Raw genomic sequence first — 21,840 nt, 5'->3', positions numbered from 1 at the left:
GGAAGCTTCCTTTAGTACAGCACCATTGTTTTGGTTCGGTGTGCACCGTGTGCACTGTATTGCATGTTGTTTTGAGCCGTTTGTGTGACTGTCATTTAGCCGCTATGTTACAGAAGCAATGCTTACCTCATCAGTCATGGCATGTTTGGTCTGGTGTAATGTTTGGTGAAGCTATTAAAATACTTTTTACTAATTTGACTAAAAAGTATTTTATGCTAATAAGCCAATAAACTAATAACTTATTTGCAAAGTGGTAAAGCAAGATTATTTAGCACATTTACTTTAAAGTAATGTAAAATGTCAAACTCCTGTAAATGCTCCACTGACATTATAAGAGGGATCACTGCTACTGCATTATGGAACTTTGGTGGAGCTCCACAAGAAACACACATGAGAATGCACAAGATATGTAACAACAACAAAATAAATAAATATAACAATTGACTGTATAATACATTATTCCATGATATTTTTTGTTTTCATTTTTGTTTAACATTTTATCAATATGGCGTATACATTAGATATCCAGTATCTTCAATTATCAGAATATTTACTATCAAATTTGAGTTAATTACTTTCTATTCAGAATTAACACTGCATATGTCTTGGTCTGTTTCAGCACATTGCAGCTACAGTCATGGGAAAAACTTCTTCACAGACTTGACAGTTGTCCAGAAGACGATCATCAACACGTCTTATAAAGAAGGTAAGCCACAGGAGATCATTGTTGAGAAGGATGGCTGTATCAAGCCATATTAATAGAAAGTTAACTGGAAGGAGAAAATGTGATAGGAAAAGTAGAACGAGCAACAGGGATAACCATAACCTTGAGATGATTGTCAAGAATTTACAAAAATTGTCCAGTCGATTTAAGAACAGAGGCTTACAATGAATTGATTGAGGCTGGTTTCAAAAGACAATGTCAGAAGTGTCTTATCTTTTTAAGCACTTAGAGTCTGCAAAAACAGTAGAAAGGTACATAATTCAAGGTGTCTGGGGTCCAGTGTGAAGTTTATGTAGTCTGAGATGGTTTGGGGTGATATCTGCTGGTGTTGGTTCACTGTGATTTATCTAGTCCAAAGTCAACAAAAACATTTACAAGAAGATTAAGAGGAATTCCTGATTGCATCTGCTGACAGGCTTACTGAGGATACCTGCACACAGTGTTGAAACTGTGCTTGATTGGCCAGCCAATTCACTGGACCTGAACCCTAAGAACCCTAAGAGTCTATGGGTTCTTCTCAAGAGTAAAGGGGAAATTACCCCCAAACCAAGTATTGAGGGATTAAATGAACATGCTTAGACATTTCTGAATCAGACATTCTTTTCTGTTTAATTTTTTGAAATATTCTAGCAGTTTGAGATACTTCTCTGATTAAGTCTATAAGCTACACGCTATATTTGAGATATAGAAATTTACATTCACTACACAACAAATGCATACAAAATTTCCCACGAATCCTGTCTAACCCAAATGTGTTGAAGTGTGTTCTTGCCAGACAGACCGAGGCAAGTGTGAGACACTGCTGGTTTGAGTCATTTATCAAAGGGCCGGCAGTGACACGGTTGTTTTTCCTCCCCTGCGTGTGCCCATAAATCAGTGTGCTGAATAAAAGAGTGGAGAAGGCGGAGGGCGACAGGGGTTAAACCCTCGGAGAGACTCGCACCCTCCTCTCTGTCTGAAGATTCCTCCTGACCCCCAAATCTGCTTCACGATCAGTCCCGCTGTCCAAAGTCTGGTGATAAAGATCACAAACTGACACTTTCACGATAGCTGCAGATCCAGTGGCACATTATTATGGCAGCCTTGGCTAGGCCTGCAGAGACAACTGGATGACCCTGACTGTAATGATGGATTTGAACTTGCAGGACATAAACTATAAGGTGGGAACCGGCATAATTTATGGTTGATCAATTAGACCTGAAAGAGTTATCGTAGCCAAAACAAGTACTACTTGAAGATACTGTACATTAGCCTCATAGCTTAATCAAAAAATCGCAAAACACAAAAGATGATAGTTCCTTATCATTCATCCAGACTGAGTGGAATGCTCTGCATCAGCTGCACATCAGCCATAGATCACAACATATCAGCTAGTGAAGTACTGCTAGCAGTAGCATCCACCCAGTACCTGTGGGATGAGGTGTCTTGATGTTTGTGATCTATACACATCTCATTTCAGGAAGATGACATGACCCCCATAAGTCCCCCATGTGACCTCCAACAAACATATATATATATTTTTTTTTCTTCAGTATCCTTCCCTCTTACCTTATATATTTTTGTATTGCATTATCAATAATCAAAATAATCAATATGCAGCAGAGCCGCACAATCTGTAAGAAAGGTAGGATGTCTGTAACGTTTTTGAAATTGAATGTAATTAAATTACTACAGTATTACATTTATGTACTACACTACTATTATGGTGATATTGTAGTGAATATCTATGATGAACATGTACAGCTCTGGAAAACAATTAAGAGACCACTTCAGTTTCTCTGATTTTGCTATTTATAAGTAGATATGTTTGAGTAAAATGAACATTGTTGTTTTATTCTATAAACTACGGACAGCATTTCTACAAAATTCCAAATGGCTAAAATAACGAAAAAAGATGCTGAACTGCATGAATTTGAAATTATATGAAATATATGAATTATATGAATATGAAATTATTGAAATTATTTGAGCTTTCAGAGCTCAAATAATGCAAAGAAAACAAGTTTATATTCATAAAGTTTTAAGAGGTCAGAATTTAATATTTGGTGGAATAACCCTGGTGTTTAATCACAGTTTTCATGCATCTTGGCATGTTCTCCTCCACCGGTCTTACACACTGCTTTTAAATAACTGTATTCCACTCCTGGTGCAAAAATTCAAGCAGTTCAGCTTAGTTTGATGCCTTGTGATCATCCATCTACCTCTTGAATATATACTACAAAGATTTTCAATTTGGTAAAATTAAAGAAACTCATCATTTTTAAGTGGTCTCTTATTTTTTTCGAGAGCTGTATACTACTACATGTACTCTGTGACATAATTTCAAGAACCATTTAAAGTGAAGATTTTTAATTTAGCCTGAAAAGCACAATCCTGAATCAACACAGTTGATTCACCTTTGGGCAGTACACAGGTATAGGAAGTGAATACATGTCAACATTGTGCAAAATCTCACAGGATAAAACTGCTTAGGATGAGTTTGTTAGAATAGATTAAATGTATTGGTGGCCTTCATTTCATTCGCACTCTTTTAGGTTTTAGAGTTTGTTCAGTATGATTTACAGTTTTGTTTTTACAAAAACGGACCCGACTTTAAGAGCAGCCCACATACTTTCAGTAAGGTTAAGGTCAGGACATTGGGAAGACCGTTCCAAAAGCCTAATGAAAGCCTGCTTCATCCATTCCACACCCACCTTTGATGTGTGTTTGGGGTCATTGTCCTGCTGGTGCACCCAATTGTGTTCACCACCATCTAGCTTAGTCCCAAAACATCTTTGATCCATCCAGCAACTTGTGATGAAGACCAAAAGATCATGATGCAACCACCACCATGCTTAACAGTGTAACAGTTTCTTGTAATGTTTTTTTGTATATCACTGTGTTCGTTAAACTGTTTTCAACAGCATCTCTCTCCACCTCCTGTCCACCCACTGCCCACCAGTGGCCTTCACATTGAGCAAAAGGACAGGAGCGAATGATTATTTAGTGAACAGAGTGAACATTTTCATTTATTGCACGGAATTGTCTTGCAACAACTTCCAAGCACTGCTGCCCAACTGATGTCTGTAAAATTGGCCTGTTTTGTCCTGGAGTGAAGATGGCACCTCACGCACACACAGATGCAAAGAGCAGCCGAAATGGAAGCGATTACATCTAAGATGTGCCATCTGGGAGCGATTGCTTTAAAAGACGAATTTCAAAGCAGATGAAGATGACAGAGCGAAAAGTAATTGCACGGGATTCGCCAATCTGGTATCCTATTCACATCTTGTTTTCGTGGCCCTTGACCCACTGCATTCATGCATTTATTCATGCATCCTCTCTGACTCGCACACAAAGCTGTTTCCCATATTGTCTCACTGTCATCCACGAACAAATAGCTGCACTTACTGCGAGCTTGGTGTCGTTTTTTATTCAGTAGGGTTCTTAATTACTAGCTCAGTGCACTGTTCAAAACAAATCCACTCAAATGATTCATGCATTGGAGAGATAAATCTAGGGAAAAAAACTTAGAATCTAGAGTAGAAAACAGAAAATATGCTTTTAAGAAGCAGATGAACATGATATATTACTCATCCCAGATGCGTTCAATCAGGCAAGACATGTTTGGTATCTGAAGTCTGTTTCTTTACTCCAGAACAGAAGAGGCTAGTCTAGCTTTGCAATATGGCAAACACTGGAATATACTAAAGTCTTACAAACAGAACATGTTTGCAGTACTTTTGACGTTTTGTTGGGGTTGGGATCATTGTCTTGTTGGTACACCCAGTTGTGTCAAATTTTCAACCATCTAGCTGAAGGTCGGAGGTTATGCTGAAGAATTCTGAACTGCGCCATAATGTGCTGTTGCTACCACCCCCATGCTTAACAGTTGGTACAGTGACTGACATGCCATGTGACATGGGACAAGTATTGTGTCTCATGACTTTTGCCATGACATTTTCCACATCATCTTTTAATATGTGTTTGGCGTTGGGATCATGTTCTTGTTGTTACACCCATTTGTGCCATAGTTTCCACCATCAAGCATAGGAATTGAGGTTGTGCGAAATAATTCAGTAGTGCGGTAGTACTTGCTATTTCTCATTATTCAATCTATCAGAACTTCCACATAATGTTCTGGTGCTCCCACCACCATGCTTAACAGTTGATACAGTGTTCTGACTCTGACTGACATTCCAAATATCTTGTGATATTAAACTATTATTGTGTCTCATGGCTTTTGTCATGCCATGTTATATTTGAAAACTAATTATTTTTGCACTGACCTGCAGAATATTTGTGATTTGTGCCAAAGTCTCTTGTTTGATTCCATAGAAAATTTAAGACAGATTCTGCTGGTCACAATTACTTCAACTCACTGCGTTGTCTACTATGGGTAGTGGTTCTTCCTGTGATGTCTTTCCAGTGCTTATGTGACACTGTGCCTTGATGAGTCTTCAGTAGTTGAATGTCCTATTCATCCAGTACCAGCCATTTGGCCTCCCTCAAAATCATATGATAACAGCTCACAACTCATACAGGTATGGGCATTCCCAAGCCATATCTAATGTAGAATTGGAGATGATGGCTAACTATGTAACAAACAGTACAGTGAACATTTCTCACAAATACTTAAATACATTAAAATACTTGTTTTTTTAGTGCCACTATAAGTTATGAGATGAGTATAACAAAGGTAAAAAAAAGGTCAGTTAGTGCCATATATCCACTGCAAAACACAGTGTCTCCTGGCTTATTGCTTAAAAAATCTGTCTCCATCAAGTCTGCCCAACTGCTGCAGCACAAACAGTGTGGATGGAGGAGCTTGGCATATCACAGGTCATTTTCCATAATTTGGCCTGACTGGAGAGGACATAGTTGTGTTGTTTAATGGCAGCACAGTGGCCACTGCTTTCCCCTCTCCCCACCCGTGCAGACCCTCTCTGAGCCCCCCTCCTGGTCCTCTCTCCACCGTGTCCCCCGGACCCTCCCCCCTCCCTCTCACAGCTTGCTGTGACCCATCCCGCACCTCTCAGGGCCACAACAGACGCGGGGTGTGTGAAGAAGGTCAACAGTTCAGCCCACAGCTCTGTGTCTGAGTGTTTTGCCTGATCTACTGTTGCCATTCAGAGCAGGTTCAAACACAGTGCAGAGCTGGCACCAGCACCAGGGGGAGTGTGGGGGGATCGGAGTGGGGGACAGAGGGACTTGGGACAGGCCGATAGAGGGAATCGAGAGAGACTGTGAACGAGAGAGAGAAAGAGAGAGATGTGCTTGATTACACAGTTGCTAATTAGGCACTGCTAATTGCTGGGGCCTTGTTTGTCTTTCATTTTCTTAAAGCATATTGCATTTGTTTTAACCTAAACAACCAGTTAAATGTAAGCTATTAAGCAGCTGAGAGAATATGTGAATACATGTTAAAAATAGGCAGTTTAATTTAATTGTAAACAAACACTTCTAAAAAATGCACCACAATACATTATAAAGAAATGTGGTGTCAATAGGTTTGTAGTTTGCACGTATCAGCAAGTTCAAGTATTTAGTACATCTCAGATTTTATAGTCTCAAATCTCTTAAATGCAATCCAAATCAATGAGCCAAAGTCAAGTCCATTCATGTATTGACTTTTGAACTTCAAGTCTATAATGTCATGGTGATGATTGGGAAAGAATGAGTAACAGTATACCTTTTGTAATAGAAAAACAAACAAGAATTTGGTGCATAACATTTTGGGCTTTCCCCCTTTCACCATTATTACTTCTTCTGTAAAGTGTACAACCACAGTGCATGAAGCTACCTCCACCGTGCTTAACAGTTTTAACAGTTCTTAGAGTTAGGGTTAATGCTGCACTTCCCAATAACTTGTACAACTCTTGGGTCTTGGAATCTGCAGTTGTTTAGAAAGGGCTTCAACACACATATGAGGACACAGGGTCCCAAGAGGTTAAGCATAAGGTCTTACAGAATATTGGGTCATGTGGAGGGCATAGTATAATGAAGTTTCTCTGACACAAGACAAAATTTGTAGTTTGTTTAATACTGATAGTTAATACAATAGTTCCGGAGGAATTTCACTCCGGTGTGTACTTAGTTTTTAAGAAGTTAAATATTTCCTTTACTCTACTAAACCATTTAGCTCTCTTCTCCTCTGTCTGTATGAATTTGCCCATAAAATTAAGTTTGCTTCCATTTTCTGGGTGATGTTGTTCAGTGTCTAATTGCCGCCATATGATGACCTGTACCGCGCCCCTGAGATGAGGCCACAGTTTTCCGAAGCCTTCAGCACACCAAACTGATCTCTGAACTATCACAGGAGCAAAGAGGAACTGACAAATGTATTCTGTCTCTGTACTAACTTTAAACTTTAAACCTAAGTGCTGTGTATCACAATGCAGCCTTTAAGATATAAGGAGAAGTTGCTGAAAGTTGAGTGTGTATAATGTGTGAGTGTGTGTGTGTGTGTGTGTGTGTGCATGCTGCAAACTCAGCAACTGTGAAAATCTGTGAGTGAGAAAAGAGCAGCAGTAGAGCAGATGTGAAAACTGGAGTGTGGCCAAATCGAGCCCCTCTGTAGTCCAGCGCCTTCATCTCAGGAGAACACAAAGGAAAGGTGGGGGAGACAAGGAGAGCGAAAGAAAAGATCAGCGAGAGGCGAAAGGGAAAGACTTTCATCTGCTTGTTCACTTTCTTTAGATGCTACAGCAATGGTCGGCCTGATGGTCTGACTGCAGCTGAAGTCACATTTCATCTTCAGGCTTAATCTTCGAAAAAGATCTTGCAAATTCTATGTATTTAAAACAGCAGAGCTTAAGTCTGGGTTCCTATCTGGGTGGAGTTTCCATGTTCTCCCTGTGTCTGCATGAATTTCTACTAGGGCTGCATGATATATTGTTTAAGCATCGTTATTGCGATGTGCGCATGCGCAGTAGTCACATCGCAGGCAATTAAATCAAATATGTTGTGTTGCAATATTTTGATTCTTCACACAAGAAGTAGATACACAGCTCTGTCTCTGTGTCTGTGTAAGTGACAGGCTCCTGCTGCCTGTGCAAAAAGCGTGAGGGTAAAGGGGTGGGGCAGGAGTAAACCTCAGTTCAGCACAGTTTTGCGCATATATTTCCAGTTACAGCTGAATTCACAATTTTAATCCCAGAAAACTCTCTTATTTATTTATTTATTTATTTTATTTATTTATTTATGTATATATTTATTAAAAAGCTATTTAAATGGCTGATTAAAGGACTGATTACTGTTGTTTTGATATTTTCTTCGGGTTTTGAGTGATTGGCGCTGACTCTTGATTGGTCTGAAAGCGAGACAGCGCGTAGGTGAGGGGCTGGGCTGGTGACATCATGGGCCCTGCATTGTTTAATATTGCGATATAAATTGCCGAAAAAAGCAACGTTTGCAATGTACATTTTTTTCCAATATTGTGCAGCCCTAACGTCTACCACAGAAAGGTGAATAGGACACTCAGACTCAAATTTTATTTTAATTGCCCTGGTGTTATGAGTGTATGTGGGTGTGTGAATGTGCATATGATTGTATGCACACACTGATACGGATTGGCACTGTGTCCTGGATCAACTGGGTCAACTCCTCAGAGTCCAATGCAGTCTTCCAGTTGGACGTACGTTTCCGTTTGAGAGTACGCTGTGTGCTGTTCTCACTGGTGTGTGCTGGTTGGTTGAGTGCTGAGTGTAAATGATTGTTTGTAGAGTGTAATTGTAAGCGTCCTTGTACTATATACATGTAACTGTAATGTACAATAGTAGTAGTACAGCAGTGCAGAGCAACTATAGATTAAATCTGATACCCAGAGTCATGTCAGCATGAGTTCAGTAACTGTAGAAAAATCTGAGTCACATGTCTGAGGCAAAAAAAAAAGTGGAATCTGGTCAGATGTTTAAACAAATTCAGCCGGAAATAACACAGACATGCTGGAAGGGCAAAATAACAAGCAAAGTCACTAATAATAACAGTAGCTACACGTGACCCAATGCTGGCTTTACAACAACTGCATATTCAACAAAGCACACATGTGCAAGATGCTATCGTGTCAGTGGTGTGGAAATACAAATAGTCCAATTTTGTGCCCATTTGCACTCTAATATTTGTTTTGAACTCTGATATTTTGTTATTTTTGGAATAAAAAAGTATAGCTAAAAAAAGCCTGCATTTTGTACATTGTTAGCTGTGTACTACTTTCTGTTGTTTTTGAATAGTTTGTTTCAACAGTTTGAACAGGTACCTTCAGACATCAATCATTGAAACCTGCCAGGAAAAGTAAATATAACTATAAAGGTAAAACTGTCTCAATTATGGGCTAATTATGTTATCTAAACTGAGGTACAAAGGATGTTCAGTACACTTGTGAGGTACCAACTTTAAGGCCTCTGGGATATTTAGTATCTTTATTTTTAGTAAGTGTATCAACATTTTATTATGACTTTTTTTGAGATGGCTAAATGAATGCAAGGATTGATGGACAGGAGAAGGTGTAGAAGGATAAACAAATTAACACCCATACAGTTAGATGTGCAGATAGATTAATGAAAGGATAGATGGATGTACAGTGAGTGCATAGACACATGATTAGACAAAATTCAAATGAGGCAATGGATGAATCAATTAAAAGGCAGAAAGATAATATGTATGGATTATGACAGATTGATCGATAAATGGACAAATTAATGACAGAAACAAACATAGACAAATAAATGAATGAAGGGATGGATGGATGGATGAACAGATATAAATGCACAAATGGATAAATAGATGGACGGACAGACAGAGTGATAGATAGATGAATGAGCAGACAGAGAGATGGATGTACAAATGGACACACTGTTGAAGTGACAGACTGATTGAAACGAATAGAAGAATATATGAATGGAGCGAAAGTCAGGCGTAGACAGACAGATGTATGAATAAACCTGCACTCGCACTCGCTCCTGAAGGCTTACGCTACCTCCCGGCCGCTGCGCTCCTCCAATGAACGTCGCCTAGCTTTGCCAAACACTCACACAAAGCAATCCAGACTGTTCTCATACAGAGTTCCCCAATGGTGGAACAAACTACCTTCCACTACCAGATCAGGAGAATCTCTCGCTATCTTTAAGAGACTCCTGAAGACAGAGCTCTTCAAAGAGCACTTACTCTCTTAACACCTCTAACACACTAACTACTTCTAACCTCATTTCCTTCTTCCCCTCCTTCACTCCTCTATCCTATTATTCCCCTTTGACCTCCTTTTATCCCTATCCAAAGATGTTTTACCTTTAAACTTATTTTACATTGTACTTGACTATTGTAAGTCGCTTTGGACAAAAGCGTCTGCCAAATGTAATGTAATGTAATGTAATGTAATAAAGGGATGTGTGATTGAACAGGTAATTTACCAGAGGGTGAATGGACATACAGAAAAAAAAATGAATAGATAAATGAACAGACAGACAGATGGATGTAAGAATGGACAAGTATGAACCTATTGATCAATGAATCATGCAGACGAATTAATGACAGGATATACTGATGGATAGATAGAAGAGTGGATGGATGGACAGAGAGATGGATAAATAGATGAATATGAATGAATATGCAGATAGACAAGACAGGACACTAATGGAATTTGGCCACCGCCTTTAACCCATCTATGCAAACAGTGGCATACAGTGGACACAATACCCAGAGCAACAGCTTGCAGAGCCTTGTTTCACACAAACCGTTGCTCTATCCAGTGAGCCACCACTCAAGAAGGGTGAATTGATGTATGGACAAATAGATAAATAGAAAGCTAGATGGATAATCTGATGTAAAAACAGACAGACAAACATAGTAAAGAAATAGATAAATATATAACAATTAAACATGTTGGGTGTTGCTGTCATTGTAATTATATGGAAAGCACAGAGCTATATTGGTCCACTACCATCTTCCACCAATCAGACACTGTTGTTTGGATGGGTGATTGGCTGAAGAAGGCCAGTGCAGATGGTCATCAGACTCCATTCCAGACAAGCCCTTTCATATTGGGCTCCACCAGCAGAGAGAAAAACTGTACCCACCACAGTGGCTCTCCATGGCCATGTGGAACTCACTCCCACCCCCTTCCACCATCACTCCACTGGCATCACACACAGTCTGTCTGAATGAGCACTACTGCCTTGTTTTTCCATCAACACTGGACTGTGGAACAGGTCACTGGCCAACCGTCCGACTGCACCTTCAGCTGTGTTTTCCAAAGTATATGGGAGTGTGTGTGTGTGTGTGTCTGTCAGTCTGTGAGTGTGTGTGTGAGTATGTCTGAGCTCCATGTCGCCTGGAAACCTGCTGTTTACAGTCTGATTATTTAAGTTTGAAGACTGATGAAAACTTAGTCATATGGACATGAATATAGCCATAAAATATCATACGGCTAAATTATGCTAGGCACAGAGTTGTGCTTTCCAATCTGTTCGTTGATGGACACAGTAATGACCTGTAGAAAAACCTCACTGACAGATGCTCAGCTGGGTAGCTGAGGGCAGTGCTGACCATGGTGGAAATGTTAGCACACTGTTAGGGCTGTTAATCCATGTTTCAGTGAAAATATGAGCTAAAATTATTGCAATCATACTCTTTCAAATAAAGGTTCTTCATATGTTTCTATAAAACCATGTTTTTGGAAAAGTGTGAGTGTGGAGAACCTTTAAATTAGTAACAAACTGTTCATCAATCTCAAATAATTCATACCGGTTGTCACTAATAGGTGGACCACTGTCCACTAAATGGACCTTACCAATTTTTATCCCATTCTATCCCCAGTTCACAGAGCTCCCTTCGAATAGACAATTCTAGCCAGATGTCACCAATCACTATCATTACTACCCAGAAAAACTAGTGCATCCATATTTAATGCTGGAGGCCCAACATGCACATATCCCACATATCAGTGCAGTGTTTATTAGCTTATTTGGGACATGGCAAAAGTAACGGAACCCATTACAGGTTCCTGTCTTAATTATACTGTAATTTTCATAATAATTGACTAATGCTCAATACTGAAGAGTTTCACACCTCTCTAGCCCACACTTGACATTAAGTATGGTGACAAAAAGACTATTTAATTGACTTTTTCTGAATTGTGGATTAATACTAAAGCCATCCAAACTAAGAAGAAAAAACATGTAATTATTTAGTTAACAGAAAGTGCTAGACAAACCATAAAAAGAAGTAGGCACCTCTTGTTTAGATGATAGCTTTGCACATCTTGTAATTTTTCTCAGTCAGCTTTATGAGGTAGAATCACCTAGAATGACTTTCAGTTGCCAGCTGTGCTAAACTTGTCAAGAGATCATCAGTACTTTTGGTAAGAGTTAAAGATCCTATATAGTTTATAGTCTTATGTCAGTAATGTCCTAATCCATATAATGGCAAGAACTACTCAACAAAGTAAAGAAAAAATTGCTTTAAGAAATAAAGGTCAGTCAGTATGAAAAAATTCAAGAACTTTAAAAGTCAAAGTTCAAAGATCATCATAACAAAAATGTTATCATAACAAAAAGTTATAATGAAACTGGCTCTCATCAGGACCACTCTAGGAAATGAAAAGCAATAATTCATCAGAGTTGCCAGCCTCAGAAACCGCTGGTTAACAGAACCCCAAATAAGAGTTTTCTGCATGATTTCTTCTGTGTTAATTCATATTTTGGATTATGTGTTGTTTCATAGTCTGGATCACTATTAATGTAGGGAAGACAGAAAATAAGAACACTGAATGAGAAGGTGTGTCTAAACTTTTGACTGGTTCTGTATATGTTATTTTAGTCTTTCCACTAACAGAGACAGAGCATTATACAATAATAGAAACTGTATGTAGGTTTTATATATGGGTTATATGTACTTGTAATGGGATTTATAATAGAATTACTTTAAAGTGACCTGAAATAGACATTTTTTGAAATAGACTTTTTACATTGACTTCCATTGAAAGTTTAGAAGGATTTTTCTCTCTCTTGTAAAGTTGCTCTTTTGAAGATACTTGTTTTTCACTGTACAGCGACTATATTCATAAAGCAATGGATGAATGGGTGCTTGGATGGAAGAATAGGCCATCCTCTTTCTGACGTTAGTGTTCTGTCTATTTTAATATGAGCAATAAATGACTGTAATCTTTTTGCAGACATTTTGCACATTATAGCAAACCTGTAAAACGTAATGTTTTTCTTTCTTTCTCTCCACTGTGAGTAAAGGTTGAAAACTGGAAAGTTTTCATGGCAGAACATTGAGTGAAGAGACATAAAGCAGCAGCCACTGCTCTTTGTGTATGCTCTAGATACTGCTGCAATTTCCTTCTCAGCAGTGTCATTCTCTCTCAGACAGAACATTTGGAGGAGAGGCCTTCAAGCAGCATCTGCACTCTTCAAATGGGCCAGATGTGCCTTTGGCTCCACCGCCAAGTCTTTAAGCAGCAGCGGAACAAGCCCGCTCTCTCCCCAGGGGAGACTCGCATAATAGCACAACTGTTTCAGGCAACAGGTAGCCCTCCCTCTCTCCCTACACACACACTCACACACACAAGCTCACACACACCTCCTTATACTTATGCTGCTCACTACTCATAGTGCGAGACAAGCTGCAAGCTGCACCTAAGCACAGCAGCTTTACCCAGACAGATAGCAATGAACTTGACTTCTGCAGTGGTGCACAATGCTATCTGTGCATTCTATAGTTATTCTACATCCACTTTTCTTTTTTTATCATTTAAAACTTTTGGCTGTATGAATGCTAGTGGTGTAACAGGTCACGTTTTTGGCTCAAAACAGTTACGTAGTTCAGGTGATAATTGTCTAAATCTCGATGCAAAGGTTCAGTAGAAAGACAAGCCCCTGTGTTACATAAATAAAACCAACCAAACAATTTGCAGCATCACAGCTTCTGAAGTATAGAAACACCTCCTGCAACTTTTAAATCTTGTAAGTGGAAATGTTTAGTCTTCACTGTAACATATGCTGATGGTGAAAACAGGGACAAACCTGTCCTATGTATTATCTAGGCACTATGGCAAGATATAGCCATATGACCACAGCAATACGTCCATCATGGCACCACATTTACAGTGGCATCACCCGAGTGTGTCAGAGATCAAACTGGGAGCCAAGACACAACAACCTCTAATCACAACCTTTAAGAGAGGGTTAAAACTGTTACCACTGTTATAACTGTTATCTACTGGTATGTTTATCACTTGGGGCACACCGCAAAATCCCTTCACGCACACTTCAGTACTAAGAAAGTGCAGATGATTATTAGGAGGAAAAGATCAAAATAGTCAACAGTGGATGACTATTTGGAATAGTATACCTTGGATAATTTGTTGACAATTTTGACTTTTCAAGAGTCAAAAGGCTTTTACTGTCATTTCATCATTTCATCTATCTATCTATCTATCTATCTATCTATCTATCTATCTATCTATCTATCTATCTATCTATCTATCTATCTATCTATCTATCTATCTATCTATCTATCTATCTATCTATCTATCTATCTATCTATCTATCTATCTATCTATCTATCTATCTATCTATCTATCTATCTATCTATCTATCTATCTAATAAATAGTCAATTCATGGGATTGGTGTGGTTTTAATTCCAAAATAAGAGATTTGTTTATGTGGTAACACTTGTGATAAAACTTCTAGAGACCACAACTTTTTTGTAGATTTTACACGTATTTATAAAATGTATTCTGCATTTGTGTTTTATGTGATAAAAATCTGTGTAGATTATCACAGTTAAGATTGTAGAAAAAGATGTTATTTTCCTCGAAAAAAAGATACTCACCTTTCACACGTGGCTGTAGGGATAAGCACTTCTGTGGTGCTCAGAATAAAAAATAATGAATAAACTATATAATAAAATATAAATAAAGTTAAACATTTATATGTTTTTCAAGTGTAATAGATCTCTATTGGCGCGTATAACAAAAAAAGCGTTTTTATAGGCTGTCAGAGAAGATCTAATGATAAATTAGAATTAATATACATTATGAAAGTATAAATATATACATTATATGTACATAACATACATAAAAAATAGATTAAAACATGACATTAAAAACAACATGACTTCTATTCTTTAGGTGCCGCTTGTGCCACTGAATAGAACACAGCTCAACACTCAACAGACAAAGCAAAACACTCCCGCTCCATCACATGCTGAAAATACAACTACCAGCAACAATACTGAGACATCATCCATGTCATCACAGGTTTAACAGAACCAGTCCCAACACGAGCCCAATGGGACTGAAGGTGATCTCAGAGACAAGCCTGTTCAGGTTTATTTGAATACGTTTCTCTGTTGTTTTAAGGAGGTGAAACACATTTAGTTTAACTTGCCTTTGAAAAGGACTTAGAAAACAGATTCAGTGATAAGTGGGACGGTGCTGTGTTGTTTGGCTTTATAGAGATAAATTAAGCAGTGAACTATGCTAATGAAAAGAAATCCAGCTAATAACACACAACTATGTTATAATAAATCTGTTGTAGCCATATGATATCTGTTTTGTTTATTTAAAGCAACAGCCTGTAGGTTTTTGGTGATTTGCACAGAGCATGTGGAAAAGTACTTTTAATACAGATCAAGGTGTAAGTAATTTGCTTTGTTAAATTCTGTGTAATTGCATTCAGTAAACCTAAGAGACCACCCTGTTTTTAGAATAACTATATTACTGTTGCAGGGATGGTCCTGCCAGGAAACGGATGCCTTTATTTGAATATTTTGTTTCCTCCCACCAAGGAAAAAAAATAAAATAAATTGATATTTTTACCTTAATAAATATAGTAATAGCTTAAAAATTATGATACTCTACTGATTTACAATTTGGAAAATCCTGTAATATTCCTGTACTAGACCAGTCCACGTGCTTCTTTCACTTTTAGTGATGGTTCTGTATTTCTCAGCTTGTCCAGAAATGTATTTGTACAGCATGTTCGTCTACCATTCACCTCTATAATCATGTACCATTAATCTCTATAATCACCTCTATAATACTGAATTGAGGTTCAGTAGACCTCAAGGCATGTCTTGTAGGCACAATAACAAAAACATCCTGTTTATCTCTAAACTTTTTTGTCTGTTTTTACAACATGTTAATTCATAAAACTTTACAAATGTCATCTACCTCAGTGGAAAGAAAGAAATTACAACATGTTTAATAAAAACAGGTAGAATATGGACCAAGGCCTAGTCTGGCAAAGGTAAAAAGGGTTGTCTTCGGTATCTTTTCACAATACATGCAGAAGGCCCCGGGGGAAAGAATCTGGACAACATTTGTCTTTTAATCCATCCAGATGGATTGGACAGCATGCACTGGAATTTCTGACTCGCATTCACTCGCAGAGATCAAGGAGATATCTTGAGCTATTCAAGCAGAACTGTAAGGATTATTGGCTTTTTACATGAAGGCCACTCATTCTATCCAAATTAGTCTGCCATGAGAGCTTCCCAGGTCCACCCCTTTGCCCAACATGCATTGTAAAAGGTCAGTTGTTCTGGAAACACTGTGATCACAGGGCAGGAATTCCCATTGCAAAAGGACCTTCAGTCCACTGTAGAGTTATTAACAATGAAGAACAAATTGATCAACAGGGAGTGACACTTTTTTTATTTGACTGTAAAAGACAACCCTTCCAATGAACTGAGATGAATCATTTTTGCAACATTAAACAAATCATCCAGGTCAGGAGAAACCCCATGATGTCATTTTGTCTTGAGCCAAGTGTCACAGGTCATTATTGCAAATCTCAGAAGTGTTTCAGTCATATTAAATACATCTCAGAACAGAGCACATGTAGTCTTATACATAAGCAGCATTTTGTGACAATTGTTTATTTTATTTTTATTTATTTATTTTTTTTTGCTCCTGGGCCTACAGTGAGACAGAGAGTGTAATTTGTACTTTGAGCCACTTCCCAAACACATGCTTTACACATGCCTTTTTAGACAAGCTCAGACATATTATCACTGAATTCGAAAGATGCATGTGGATTGATGCAGTAGAGTAGTATGACAGAATTTTTGCACAGTATAAAGACATGCAGACAGTTCTCATATGAGCTTTTTACTGCCCACTCCTCTAAAGTTACAGAGTGCAGTAAGCAATCTTGCCTGGAGTGGTTATGATAAGAGATACTATTCTGCAGGTCACTATTTTACACTATTCTACAGGTCCGTAGAGCAGTGCAGAATATGTATTTTTGTGCATTGTTGTGTGACCTCCAGTCCCATCTATGCTTTAATTTTTTTTTGTCATAATAAATACATAATATTTAAGTTAAAATTCACATTTTTGTTGTGATATCAGTTGGTTCTTTTGAAGATCATGGGAAGACCAAAATTAAGTATGCTATTAGCATAGCCACCATTTAGCTATTTTTCATGTTAATGCTAATTCTATGCAAAAAACTCATGCCTTTAATTCTTGTTATTAAAAACATAAAAAAGTAACAGGAATGAGTGACAGTAACGGGAGTGATTTCTTGTCATAAATATCAATTATTTAAACATGCTGTCAACCATTTCTTTAAAATAAAGACTTTCTTGAGAGAAAATTAAAGGAATTAATGGACTTATATTTAAGCATGCTTTTTTAATGTCACATGAGTTTTTTTTAACCATTTTCGGCTTTGAAACCTTGTATAAAATTAGGTAAAGCTGCCTGAGTTTTACCAGTACATGTTTTGAATAGGTAAATACATGTGTTATTAGATTCAGAGTTGAAAAAAGATTAAAAAAAAAATAGTGTAATTTGGAAGAGTTACAACAAGCAAATGGCACCCATTCGGTGGAATAGCCCAGTACTTTCAGTCTTTTACTGTAATTATGCTGAAGTATGTCAAATCCTAGCATAGCTTTAGCAGTGTGATTTAGGATAGTAAAGAAAGAATGCATGGTATATCTATTCACTATATTTTTGTTGGAAAGCCTCTGTTGATAATGCAGCGTTTTTAAACCAGTCTGCCCATGATAGCAATTCCTGATGTGGTTTAACACAAATCTTTCTTCGTTACGTAGGCTGAGTTATTCAGGTAGGCCTGAGCAGGCCAGGAGAAGCCCCAAGACAAACACAGGGAGAGGAACAAAGGAGGTGAGAGGAAGCCTGAGTCCATGCTGACAGACTTCGACTCGTCTTTCATCCGACTGTGTGTGTGCAGCACCCCCCTTTCAAAGGCACGCTAGAACTCAGTGAAAGACGGGCAACACCGTTCTAACACCAAACAGCTCCTCAGGTCATCACCACTGGGTTTCAGATTTCACTATTTCTGGTAGTTGATATCAAAACATTTGGGTAATTTATACGGGATACCTGTGTTCTTATGGTTTTAAGCCGTTTAAATGGTAACACTTATTTAAAAGGGAAGTTAAAAGGTTTTATATAATTAAATGTTTCTATGTAAGTAAAGTAATTCGAAGTGGTTTGTTGTGATATAGATAAATCTACAGACCCTGTATAGAAAGTTCCACACTCAACTAATAACTGCCTAGGACTAAAAAGACCCTAAAAATATTGTTATTTAAATTTATTTGCAGAAAATGAGAAATGGCTAAAATAACAAGTTCATATTCATAAGGTTTTAAGAGTTCAGAAATCAATATTTGGTGGAATAATCCTGTTTTTTAACACTGACTACACATTGATTCTGCATCAGCAGTAGCTCGAAAAGGGGCAGTGGCTGACTTCACATGTATCAGAGGAGACGTGCTAGTTTTTACCCTTCTAGTGATGGAAGGCATACCTGTCAAGTCTCCCGTTTTGGCCGGGAAACTACCGTATTTTACTCCTCTTTCCCGCCGTCCTCCCGTATTAGTATTTTCCCGTAAATTTCCCGTAAAATATATATTATTGAGGATACAGGGCACTGACCGCTCTTGTGTCTCTTAACCAATCGTGGAGCCGGTTCAAGGAGAAAGTCCCGCCTTTCAGGAGAAACAGCCTGCAAGGAGGGTCCGTGTGGGGAAGCCCCGCCCTCTTCGCTGTGAGTTCAGGCAGCTAGTTGGAGCTGCTGATGTTAAATCATACATGCAGCGATTTTTCTAAAAGAAAGGTAACGGTAGTCTAATCATGGAAACTGCGATGAGATTTTTCTGATAGCTGCTTAAAAATACTCCGAAATAAAACACAGCTTAAACCTCTTAAAATAAAAAAAATTACAGCTTGTGACTCAGTTTAACTAGAAATGTGGAGAGGACCGACATTAACTGAACTGATCAGGGGTGGAGTGATCAAAAGGAAGAAGTATTAATTAAAAATTATTGTGTAGGCCCCTTAGTACTAATTTTTACTGATGGAATATATCTGGTCCATGTCCTTTTAGTAAAAGCTCATAATACCATTTTTAGGTCACCAACAGTCATTTTGCAGAATTTGTGCACTCTTTGTTCAATTTTAAATCCATTAAATAAATAAAAAATATATCATATAAAAGAGTGCATTTATTACAAAAAAGACATGAAATCTTAAATAAAAAAAAAGATATAGAAAAGGGTTTTTAATTTGGCTGTATTAAAAGAATGACATATGTAGGAATGTCCACAACATGTTCAGATTCTGATAATCTAATTGTAGTGTGTAAGTGGTTCACATGTGGTTATTTTAGATTTTTTGTAAACCTGTTTTAAAATGTAAGGGATACTGAACCTTCGTTGGGCTGGTGGGACGGCTTTAAGCGGACAGAGGAAAATATCCCTTATTTTTAAATCTAAAACTTGACAGGTATGGGAAGGAATTCCTATGAATAGGAATTTGATCATTGGTCTTCCAAATTAGGGCGTAAATGGGGCAAAATTAGAAAGAAATGTATTAAAATACATATTTTTGTTGTAGACAGGTCACATTTTCCATCACTCCCACATTAAAGAAATCAGAGCATGTTTTGCTGTTTAAACTGGTGGCAAAAAAACCCTTAGTAACTTTGTCAAATAAAAAAAAATGTACACACATAAACAAAAATGACATTAAATCAGACTTTTAAGTTGCTCTTGGTAAAAGCATCTGCTGAAAGTTACAACAGTAGATTTTAGTATCGTATGCGGCAAAATAATATATATATATATTTTTTTCTGAGTTGCCAAGTCCCTGATTTTTGTTCTAAACAAGCATTTTTTTCTCCTGCATGCCAACGAGAGGCCATTTTATTCACGTTGTTTTTTTTTTCTTCCTTTTTTCATGTTTTTGTTTCTTTCGAACAAACTGCGGGTCTTCAGTCAGACTGTTGCTTTGACAGGTGAAGATCAACCAGAGTCATCGCTATTGGCCACCATGTAGGCCTGAAAAGCGAAGGTCAGAACAGGGTCACCGGCAGCTCCGTCATTCTATACCTATTCAATAATATGCCCAACCCCCTCCGGGTCAGAGGTCACACACAACATACCTTACCCTCCGGAAAGTTCTCCGGAGCAGCAGCTCAGGATCACCAAAGCGCGGTCAGTTTCACAAAAAGAAGACCTTACGACAACAAAGGCTTAAAAATGTGCTGAAGAGGAAATTGTTGTGTCGAAGAAAGAGATACTGGCTAGTTAAGCCACTGTTATTCCTCTGTATCTCTCTTTCTCTTTCTCTCTCTCTCTTTCTCTCTCTCTCTCCCTTTGCAGTAGAGATCACTTAGGTTTGGACTCCACACGTTAAGAGAATTTAATTTCATTGCCCAACAACTAAGTCAATTGAAAGCAAGCCGTGGTGGGCCGTAAAAGGCTATAATAGCACAGGCACTTTCATTAGCAATTATCATAATGCCGGTTGTGCCTGTCACTGATGAAAAATTTCAGTGGAGACAGTAAAGTATACTTAACGAGGCTGTGCTAAACGCTGAGCTTTTAACTGCAATTAACAATTAATGCTTAACACATGGGTGGAAGCACATCGTTCTGCTGAACTACCTCATCCCCAGGCCTTTTAACTGACCAGCTTTTACTGCAGCTGCTGCAAACCAACTGTGACCAACTGCCCATATTTCTCAACAGCAGAACTCTTATATGGAAGAAAATTATGTGTGGTGTTCAAAAGAACACGGGCTTCAAACTTTCAGGCTTAAATGACTAACGTTATTAGTCCATTACATTTAAAATCTCTTTTTAAAGTCTCTTTTATACTAATTGAATTTTATTGTATGCTTATATAATAATGCTTTATCAATGTTGTTGATGCATTTTTAAATAATACAAATAAACTATTAGTTAGTAAACAGGTTTAGATTAACTAGTAGGAAGTAATTAATAAAATAATATTAGATGTCTCCAGAATGAAGCTGTAGACATTTGTAAAATAATTGTGTAAGTCAGTACTTAAAGTGGGCCAATATGCACTTATATGCACTGATATGTAGTACCAGAACTCTAGAACAGTACCAGAACCAATCAGGATCTTCAGTTTGGACCAGGTCGGGACTTCTCCCAAACTCATTAGCTTATAAAGCTTTTTTTTTTAAATATGTACTAATGAACTAATAATAATACACCTGTTCACACTTTATTTTCCGAGTCTTTTACTGTTAGCACACAAAGAAAATAATATTTTTTTCAGGAATGCTAGCTAACACAGATAGAACTGTGTTAGAGTTTGATGAATTTCTTGGTAGATAAGACATTGAGGAAGTTCTATATTATAGTATACTTTAAAACAAAGTTGGAAAACTGATTAAGCATCATAAAATATCCATTATTAAATAAAGTCTACAAGTTGAATTCATCTTGAGTAAACAACTGTTAAATCTTATAGGAATAGATTACTAAAAGAAACTCGCATTGTTCCCAAAAATCACGTTGATCAGACAATACGTTTGTAATGGATAAAGTTAGCTTCATTAGTTTAGAATGGAAGATGTTGGACTAATAATTTTATAATAATACACTGCCAAAAATATAATGTCTGTGAATACAAGCAAATGAAAAAAAAACAAATTAAAGTAGCTTTCCTTATAGATAGATTCTGGCAGTTATGTATTAAACTAAGAGAAGACTGGTTACATTCTATGTAAAGTGTATGTTAGCAATGTTAGCATAGCATCTCCTGTTCTAAAAGAAAGAAGCACACAATTGATATATATAATGCATATTGGTTTATTGACAGCATCTGGTGTCAGTGATG

General features: G+C 37.6%; 1 protein-coding gene across 1 annotated transcript in view; it reads left to right on the top strand.

Annotated features, from left to right (window-relative positions):
- Nucleotides 1-619: 619 nt before the first annotated feature.
- The window catches only part of rgmd (RGM domain family, member D), a 59,877-nt gene continuing 38,656 nt past the window's right edge, over nt 620-21,840 (top strand). The window contains exons 1-3 of the mRNA XM_022669800.2: nt 620-706; nt 13,069-13,228; nt 17,772-17,986. The gene's annotated coding sequence lies outside the window, so the exon portion shown is untranslated. The remainder of the gene's footprint in view (nt 707-13,068; nt 13,229-17,771; nt 17,987-21,840) is intronic.

The sequence above is a fragment of the Astyanax mexicanus genome, chromosome 16, assembly GCF_023375975.1.
Source record: "Astyanax mexicanus isolate ESR-SI-001 chromosome 16, AstMex3_surface, whole genome shotgun sequence".
NCBI lineage: Eukaryota > Metazoa > Chordata > Actinopteri > Characiformes > Acestrorhamphidae > Astyanax > Astyanax mexicanus.
Note: the sequence above shows the minus strand (reverse complement) of the source record. Positions and strands in the feature narration are given on the sequence as shown.